The sequence below is a fragment of the Triticum aestivum genome, chromosome 7B (genome assembly GCF_018294505.1).
Source record: "Triticum aestivum cultivar Chinese Spring chromosome 7B, IWGSC CS RefSeq v2.1, whole genome shotgun sequence".
In the NCBI taxonomy this organism is placed as follows: Eukaryota; Viridiplantae; Streptophyta; class Magnoliopsida; order Poales; family Poaceae; genus Triticum; species Triticum aestivum.
In genome coordinates this window covers 437279992-437288353 of record NC_057813.1, presented here as the reverse complement: position 1 = coordinate 437288353, position 8362 = coordinate 437279992, and positions in this window count along the sequence as shown.

The following is an 8362-nucleotide window of genomic DNA, read 5'->3' as shown; positions in this document are numbered from 1 at the left end:
GACGCACTTCCTTGTGTGCGAAGATGTAGCTGGTGGGTCCCAGCAGTCAGGGGGGCGAATCATTTTGTTTTTTTTGCCCGGACGCACTTCCTTGCGTGCGAAGGTGTAGCTGGTGGGTCCCAACAGACAGGGGGGAAACGTTTTTTTCACGAAATATGGTGGCCCGTCCGGTGGGTCCCCGCTGTCAGGTGGAGGAATAATTATTTTGCGCGTAATAAGGAGGCACTTCCTTGCTGCGGCCGTGGACCCAGCTGTCAGCCTCTCCACGTACAGTCCACGTCCGATGGAAGCCATTCCTTGACCACATTGACCATGCCGCGCCGAGAGCACCAGGGTGGGGGACGACGGCGAGGCTTAGGAAGGGGACGACGCGGAGCCGAGGAAGACGCGGTAGTGGATGCCCACGCGTTGAGGAGTACGAGGGTTCACTGGTTCGCTATGGTGTGAGGTGTCGTCGCCGCAGAATAACAGGGGGTGTGGGTGAGTAGAGGGATGGCCTGGCCAGCGGTGGGAGTAGTAGGGGGCGGTGAGGCCTCCGCCGCACCGTAGCCGGCCATGGGAGGCAGGAGCACGAGGCACGACCGGCGCTGGTTTGGGCGGCTGGAGCAAGAAGACCAGAGGTTGAAGAAGCACTATGGCCGTTGGATGGACATCGTACGGTCACTGGAGCTAGAATCGTGCATATTGACTAAGTTGACAAAGCCCTCCGTCCCCGTCAACTTAGTAGGCCCACAAGTCAGCCTGCCACTATACTGGGTCCCAGCTAATAGGGGGAGTATTCATTTTTTTGTGCGTAATAAGGAGGCACTTCCTTGCGTACGAAGATATAGCTGGTGGGTCCGAGCTGTCAGAGCCGGTCGCGGGGAGGAGGGAGCAGGCAGTCCCGCCGGCACTTGTTTGAGCGCCTGGAGCAGGAAGAGCAAAGATTGAAGAAGCACGACGGCCGTTGGATGGCCATCCAACAGTCACTGCTTATGCGTCAACCTTTTTTTTAGGAAAGCCTCAAATCTGTGGAAAACAACATACAGCCCATCTACCATTATTTTTAATAATTTATAGCCCATTTGCTAATTCTTAAGGTTTTTTTTGGAGCCCATATTCTTTTTGTTAGCATTACAGCCCATATTGTGGCCACGGTTAAAAACTTATACGAAATTTTGCATATTTCGGTGCGGTCCGAACTGTTTTTAATCCCGAAATTTTGACTCACATTCAAACTGATTTTAAAAATAAATGTATATCAATATAAAATCCAACAAATTCTCCATGCATAAAAATTAATGTAATTTAAAATCTCGAAATGAAAAAAAAGATATTTGAAACTTATTGCCGGTTTGATGTGTTTTAAAAATGTACAGTCCATTTCTCATTACTGATGGGCTATTTTCTCGGCTAGCCGAATGAAAGCTCTCCTCGTCTTGAAAGATTTGCAGCCCAAGAGGCCTAACAAAGCGACTTGGCAAATCACAAAAAAATTGGGATGTGGCCATGGACCCAGCTGTCAGCCTCTCCACGTACAATACTCTTCCGATGGAATGTCGTTGACCACATTGGCCACGCCGTGCCGAGAGCACCAAGGCGATGGACGATGGCGAGGCCTAGGAAGGGGACGACACGGAGCCGGGGAAGACGCGGCAGTGGATGCCTACGCGGAGAGGAGTACGAGGGTTCACTGGTTCGGCTGCGGTGTGAGGCTGCCGTCGCTGCAGGGCCTGGCTAGCAGTGGGAGTAGTAGGGGGCGATGAGGCCTCAATGGCAGCACAACCATCCACTGGAGGCAGGAGCAGGCGGTCTCCCCGGCGCTGGTTTGGGCGGCTGGTGCAAGAAGAGCAGCAATTGAAGAAGTAGCAGGACCGTTTGATTCAAATCCAACGGTTACTACTGCTAGAATCGTTTCTTGACTAAGTTGACAAGCCATGCGTACGCGTCAACGTAGTAGGCCTACAGGTCAGCCTCCCAACCGGTGCACCCCAGATGTCAGTGGGAGGAATCATTTTTTTCGCATAATAAGGAGGTTGTTGATTGCGTGCGGCCAGGCCAGCAGAGGGAGTAGGGTGGGCCGGGGAAGCCTGTGCGGCATCACAGCGGGCCACAAGAGGAGGGAGCAGGTAGTCCCGCCGGTGCTAGTTTAGGCGGCTGGAGCAGGAAGATCAGAGATTGAAGAAACACGTCGGCCGTTGGATGGACATCCAACAGTCACTGCTGCTAGAATCGTGTGTTCACTGACAAAGCCTTGCGTAAACAAGTCAGTCTCGAAATCTGTGGCGTGTACAGCCCATTTGCTATTATTTTTATAATTTTTACTCATTTTCTAATTCATATGGAATTTATTGCAGCCCGTTTTCCATTTTTAGAATTGTCGGCCATTTTCTGGTCAGTACCAGGGTCAAAAAATTAACTAAATATGTGGGAAATTTTGAAAATTCGCAAATTTTTGCTGGGGAACGAAATATTCTTAATCCAAAAATTAATAGCCATACTAAAACAAATTTAAAAATAAATTAGTACTATGTCATGTTAAATCCAATGAAATACGTATAAGATATCAGTGAAGAACAAAATTCGAAAAAAAATAATATCCCATTTGCTATAATTTTTTTGGAATTTTCAACCCCTTTTGATATTACTTTGAACACACATTGACCATACTCTTTGGCCAGGACGGAATGCATCCCTCCTCGTCTTGAAAGATTTGCAGCCCAGTAATTTGGAGAAAACAAATAGGCCTAGCTTGGGTATTCTTCAAAAAGAAATATTGGGCTACCTATTTTCCCAAAGAACTGGTGCATGAGCATTTAGCTTTATTTATTTATTTACTTATTTATGTTTAGGGGACCATGAGCATGTACCTGGGCCGGATTCATGTGAGAGCCTCCCTTCCAGTTAATTATGGGCTTCTCTATTGGGCCTTCATCAGTGGGCTGCATGTTATCAACAAGTGGAAAATGTGTTCCGTACGAAAAATAGTATGAGCTACATACGGTACGGGGCACTAAAGGATCGAACCGTGCAACGACTTCCAAAACATTGTGTTTGTCGTTCGAACAACACATTTATTTAACCAACTAACGAAATATACTACTAATTGTACATTGAAAACAGCAGCAGCAGCAACCAGGGCTGGGGGTGCAACAGAAGCAGTAAGCAAGCGAGAAGAGTGAAGACGCAGCTCTCTCTTCCAAACCAAACATCAGCCATCATTACAAAAGGGCTACTAAAAAAGAACAAGTGTATGCATCAAACTAAATAAAGATCCTACTACACCAAGCGTACGCATCGAACTAACTGGCTCAGTTAGACGTTACTATTTATTAAGCTGTGGAGATTGGCTGACGGCTTGAACCAGATGGGTGCCTGACGGGGGAAACTCCAGCCAGCAGGTCGAAGTCTGATACTTGCGACCCTCTCTCCTACTTTGGGCTGCAGAGCGTGGCGGCACATATCAGGGTATGGTGCATGCAGAGACGCTGGTACGCTGTGTACACACAGTTTTGCCTGATGAACGAAACCGCGCTGCCATCATGATCCTTGCCGTCGATTATCTCCTGGTTAATCGGATAATTCAGTCCGACAAATAGAGAGCATGTACCAAGGCTACTTACCAGCCACCAGTCAAAAATTCCCGAAGGCCCAGAGAAGCTAGGATCCTGCTCAAAGACCTTGCAGTGATTGTGATTGTATTCCGCGAAACAACACGTCCGGTACGTGCGAACGATGATCAATCTTTCGTCGTCGTCTAATCGAGCCAGGAACCACCTGCAACTGCCATGCCGCTTTTCTTTGAAAGGTTCTGGGATTAGGAAGGGTAGGGACACCAGGCGGCCTACAACATCATATCAAGTTGGAGTCAAATAAAAAATGGCTCTTGATTTAGTCAATCTTAAGAACAGCATGTTATGAGCATGAATATTTTTTCAGTAAATGTTGACAGTAATATAAGCAAGCCATCATGATATCATAGGAAAGTAACATACTTCTGTAACAGCCATTTGTAGCGATGACTGGAGTAGGCCAGCAATACGTCCAGCCATAGAAGGAGTCGACAGTGTAAATGAAGCCCTTGTGTTCAATGGCATCAGAGAACCATGGAGGATGTATGATCCTGCGATGGACGTGCAGATTTATCCACTTATCGTAGTGACCTGTCAGATAGGCGAGACCGCGGTTGAAGAACGCAATTAGCCTGAAAACCTTATAATTCACAGATCTTGTGGGCACTTGGCAGATTACAACCTTGAGCAAATCAAACTTGGTATCATGTTGGCTACTGTAAGATTCTGAGTATTCTGGCTGTGGTGCCAAAGCAGTGTAGTGTTAATCGAAGGAAGGGGGATCAATCGCCGAGTGTAGACCTCCACGAGCATCCAGCTGTCGCGACCGTCGACGAGCACCATCCAAGATGTGTTCCTGCCGACCCAGTACATACTATTAATGTAGTTGAGGCTGACGGGGATCGGATCGTAGTGAAGGGGGTTGATGCTCGCCATCCTACGATCGTTATGCTGCGTGACACGCCATTTCTGAAGATCAGGCGGCATCAGCAAGCAAGGAGCTAGCTTAAAAAGCTCCGGCCTGAGGGCTTTGAGTAAACGGTACAGCCCCGATGAGCACACGGCGAGTGGCATGGTACTGAGATTGTCCACACGCGAAACAATGAGCTTGATTACCTCTGTGGGGAGTGAATTCCAGCCACTCTTTCGGCGGACACTGCTCAGTTCTGCCATTGTTAGTGCTTGGGTTTCAGACAAGGGGGGGGAGGCGCCTTAGCGGGGATGGAAGCTTGGACGAGATTATGTGCGGACAAAGATGGAGAAGCGAATATGTGCTGCGGGAAGTGGACAAGTGATGATGACTACAGCACGCCGCTTGACTTACAAGACACATACCAGTAGCGTAGGGTCATATCGATGCCAGACAACTTGCTTGAGTGATCACAGTACTGGTACTCCCTACAGTACCTACTACAGTACTATGCCCTGGCTTGCTAGAGTAGAGTAATAGAGTAGGACTTTGCTCTACTACTAGCACCGGAGGAGTAGTATATTCTAATCTAAAATAGTTACAAACTTCAATGCCCGATCGTGGAACGACTACGAACTGTGCTCAAAGACCGTGTGTACGTGGTGTTTGGACTTATATGCAAAACAAATAGCAAGATGCCCGTGCATTGCACGGCACACCATCATCACCAACTCGGTTTTTTCTCTACTCCTACTCCTATAAAAGACTCAGTTAGTGATGATGGAGGCGAGGAGGCGTGTTTAGCCGGGCATGCAGCAGACGAAGCAGCACTATTTGGTTTGTTATAAAAAAAGAGTAGTAGAGATAGAGACATAGGGAGGAGCACGAGGTTGTGGGAGATAAGGATGAACGAGGCAAGGCCTTATCTGTAAATGTGGAGAGAGGTGCGGGTATCTTTTGTAAAATTGTCATAGTTGGCTTTCTATCCGTCAGATATAGATCGGACGGTCTATATTACAAGATGGCAGGCATACCATCATCACCAACTCGGTTTTCTATAAGAGTAGATATATATATATATAGATAGATAGATAGAGACTAGGGAGTACTAGTAAGGACAGCATCTACCGCTTCGTGTGCTACTCCTGCGCTCCATTTGGCAGCCGCAACATCCCCTACAGCCACTCCCTCCTGCGCTCCATTCGGCGGGCGCTGTTGAAATCTTGGGAGCGCACTCTCGCGATTGCTGGCAGCCACGACTTCACCGATGACGACTTCTTCCCCGACCTCGGCAACCTCTTCCTCAACGGCATGGGCGACAACCTCAACGCCAATGGTGCTGCTCCCGTTGCACCTTATGTGTTTCTGTCCTTCCTGTTCGAAATCGTGGTAGAATACATGTTTCTACTCTGTATCCTACTACTATGCTAGTCCACATGATTAGTTTCATCTCTGTTATAGCCATCATGATTTATTTTGTGCTTATTCGGATTAAATCTCGTAGTAACTTGTTCATATATTCAACTGGCGCAACATCCCCTACAGCCACTCCCATTTCATGGACGGCCTGGTCGATGCCTCCAAGGAGCCCTTCATCCACTGCTATGAGTGCCCGATGCCGTTTTGTGGCTTGCCGGCGGGCATGCTGCATCACCTCACTGAAGCGTGCAGCGGTCACTACTGGCCCTTGGCGGAGAACATTAAGTACGACACGTGCTACCGGTTCACCATGCCGGAGTCGCTGGAGGATCACCGCTGCCTGCTAGTCTCGAAGGAGGACGGCAGCGTCTTCCTCTTGATCGTGGGCACTAGCGAGGCCCGCGCAGGCCGCCGCCCCGTCTCTGTAATGTGCGTCAGGGGCGTCACCGCTGACGCTGACACTGACACGAGGCAGATGTACGGGTGCGTGGTCAAATTTACTACCCCTCCGGGTTGCGTGGGTGGCGACACCGGCCTCATCGGACAGACTTGGACTCTGGGGAGCTAGGACTATCCCGCCAATGTGGACTTGGAGAACCCATGGCATCCGTTCCATCCTTTACCCGCCGACTGGGTGCACGGGGACTCCAAGGAGGTTCACCTGGACATACGCATTATCAAGTGCACTTAGAAAACATGTAGTGTGTGTGTGGGCGCTTATGGCCCGTGTCTTTGCCGCTTTTGATTCTGTAAGCTTGTCGTTAAACTTGAGTGGCTTTTGCCGCAGTCCTTCCTTTGAACTGCTCCTCTCACTGAGCTGATGTAAGATACTTTGGGTTTCATTTGATAATGGAACCGGGGAGGATCCTCCCTGTTCTTCTAAAAAAATACGCATTATCAAGTTAAATGTTGATCATTAGTCTTCGCTCAATGTAATCCGCTGTCTAAGCATGTGGAGACTTCCATGCATGATCTTGCTCTATTGGAGTATCGCGCATGAATAAAAGTGTATCCGTCTATGGTTTAGTCTATAATCTTCCATGTATGAATTTTTACTACAGTACTGGTGAAAGACTTATGATGAACCTTTTCTTACATCTCCTCTGCCCCCTTGCAAGTCATCCTGATTTAATCCCTCCGTCTAGGTGTATAAGGGCATGGTTAATATTACTTAATAGTATAGCCAACTGTTGACTATAAGAAAGTGCCATGTCATCTGTAGCCAACATGTATAACAATCGATACTCAAAAACTAATTCTTAAAGCTCATTTCTTGCAAAGCACAATAAGTGTTATTTCTTCACAAGTTTTCGATGGAGGTTGAACAGTTGAACACTTTTGTTTGCAAAAGATACCTTTTTATCTATTTCACCCGGATGTTTGTGAGCTCTAGAGATGAGATAATATCCGAAGAAACCTATCGATACCCGTTACACATGAGATGACCTCCACATCCTTTGTCAAAATAAACAACTCCCCGATCAAGGCATTTCACTCTTCGGTGCAATGCACGGGCACCTTACTACTATAGATTAGTACGACCGAAAATTGAACTAACATTATATATAGTACGATAAATACTGATGCATGTCACCTAAAATTATATCATTCAAAACTATGTTCAAATACGAATCCAACGATATAGTTTTTGTTGACATGCACTAACATTTTGTCAGTTAAATCTTCAGTCAAATTCAATGGGGGACTAATAAACCATGACCGATGTACTACAAGTGTAGAGGGCGCCACTGCACGGGAGTCTCACCTCTCACCCCGCTCGTGGCGCGACAGTAAAGCAGTCATATCACAAAACCCAACCACTCCCAGTAATAAATGGCCTGGTAAAATAAACGGACAAGCAACCATCACATCCCTCCGTATTTTTTGCATTTCATCTCTCTACATTTACTTTCTCCGGTTCATCTCCCACACTCGATCACTAGCTACTGCTCCTAGGGCCAGTTCTTTTGGCGGCTTCCCCAGCTTTTCCCACAAGACTAGTCACAGTGGAGAGTAACAATAAGGCGCCTCACTCATTTATTTGGGCTTCTAAACTACTACTCCGTCCTGGTTTATTCCTCACCATTGTAATTTGTGCTAAATTTTGACCAAACACTTAACTGATAAAATGTTACTCAAAACACTTAGGCGCGGTGCATCTAGGTGTGTAAGTCATCTTACGAAAACCAAATAATCCCAAAACACTTAGGCGCGGTGCATTAACTTCTACCTCGTTTCTTGTTTCTTGACATATCAACCAATAAGAGATAAAGAGTGTGCATGCTTTTAATGACTTGAGATATCAAACACGACATGCAGCGGTTAGTTCATTGCATGCAATACTATTAATTAGCAAATAAACATTAACCTTTCTCGCTTTCTCCTCCTCCTTGGTCACGGTGCACAGCCTAAGATGACTTACTCACCTAGACGGATGGAGTAGTGCATGTGAGATGCACTAACATTTCATTAGTTAAATTTA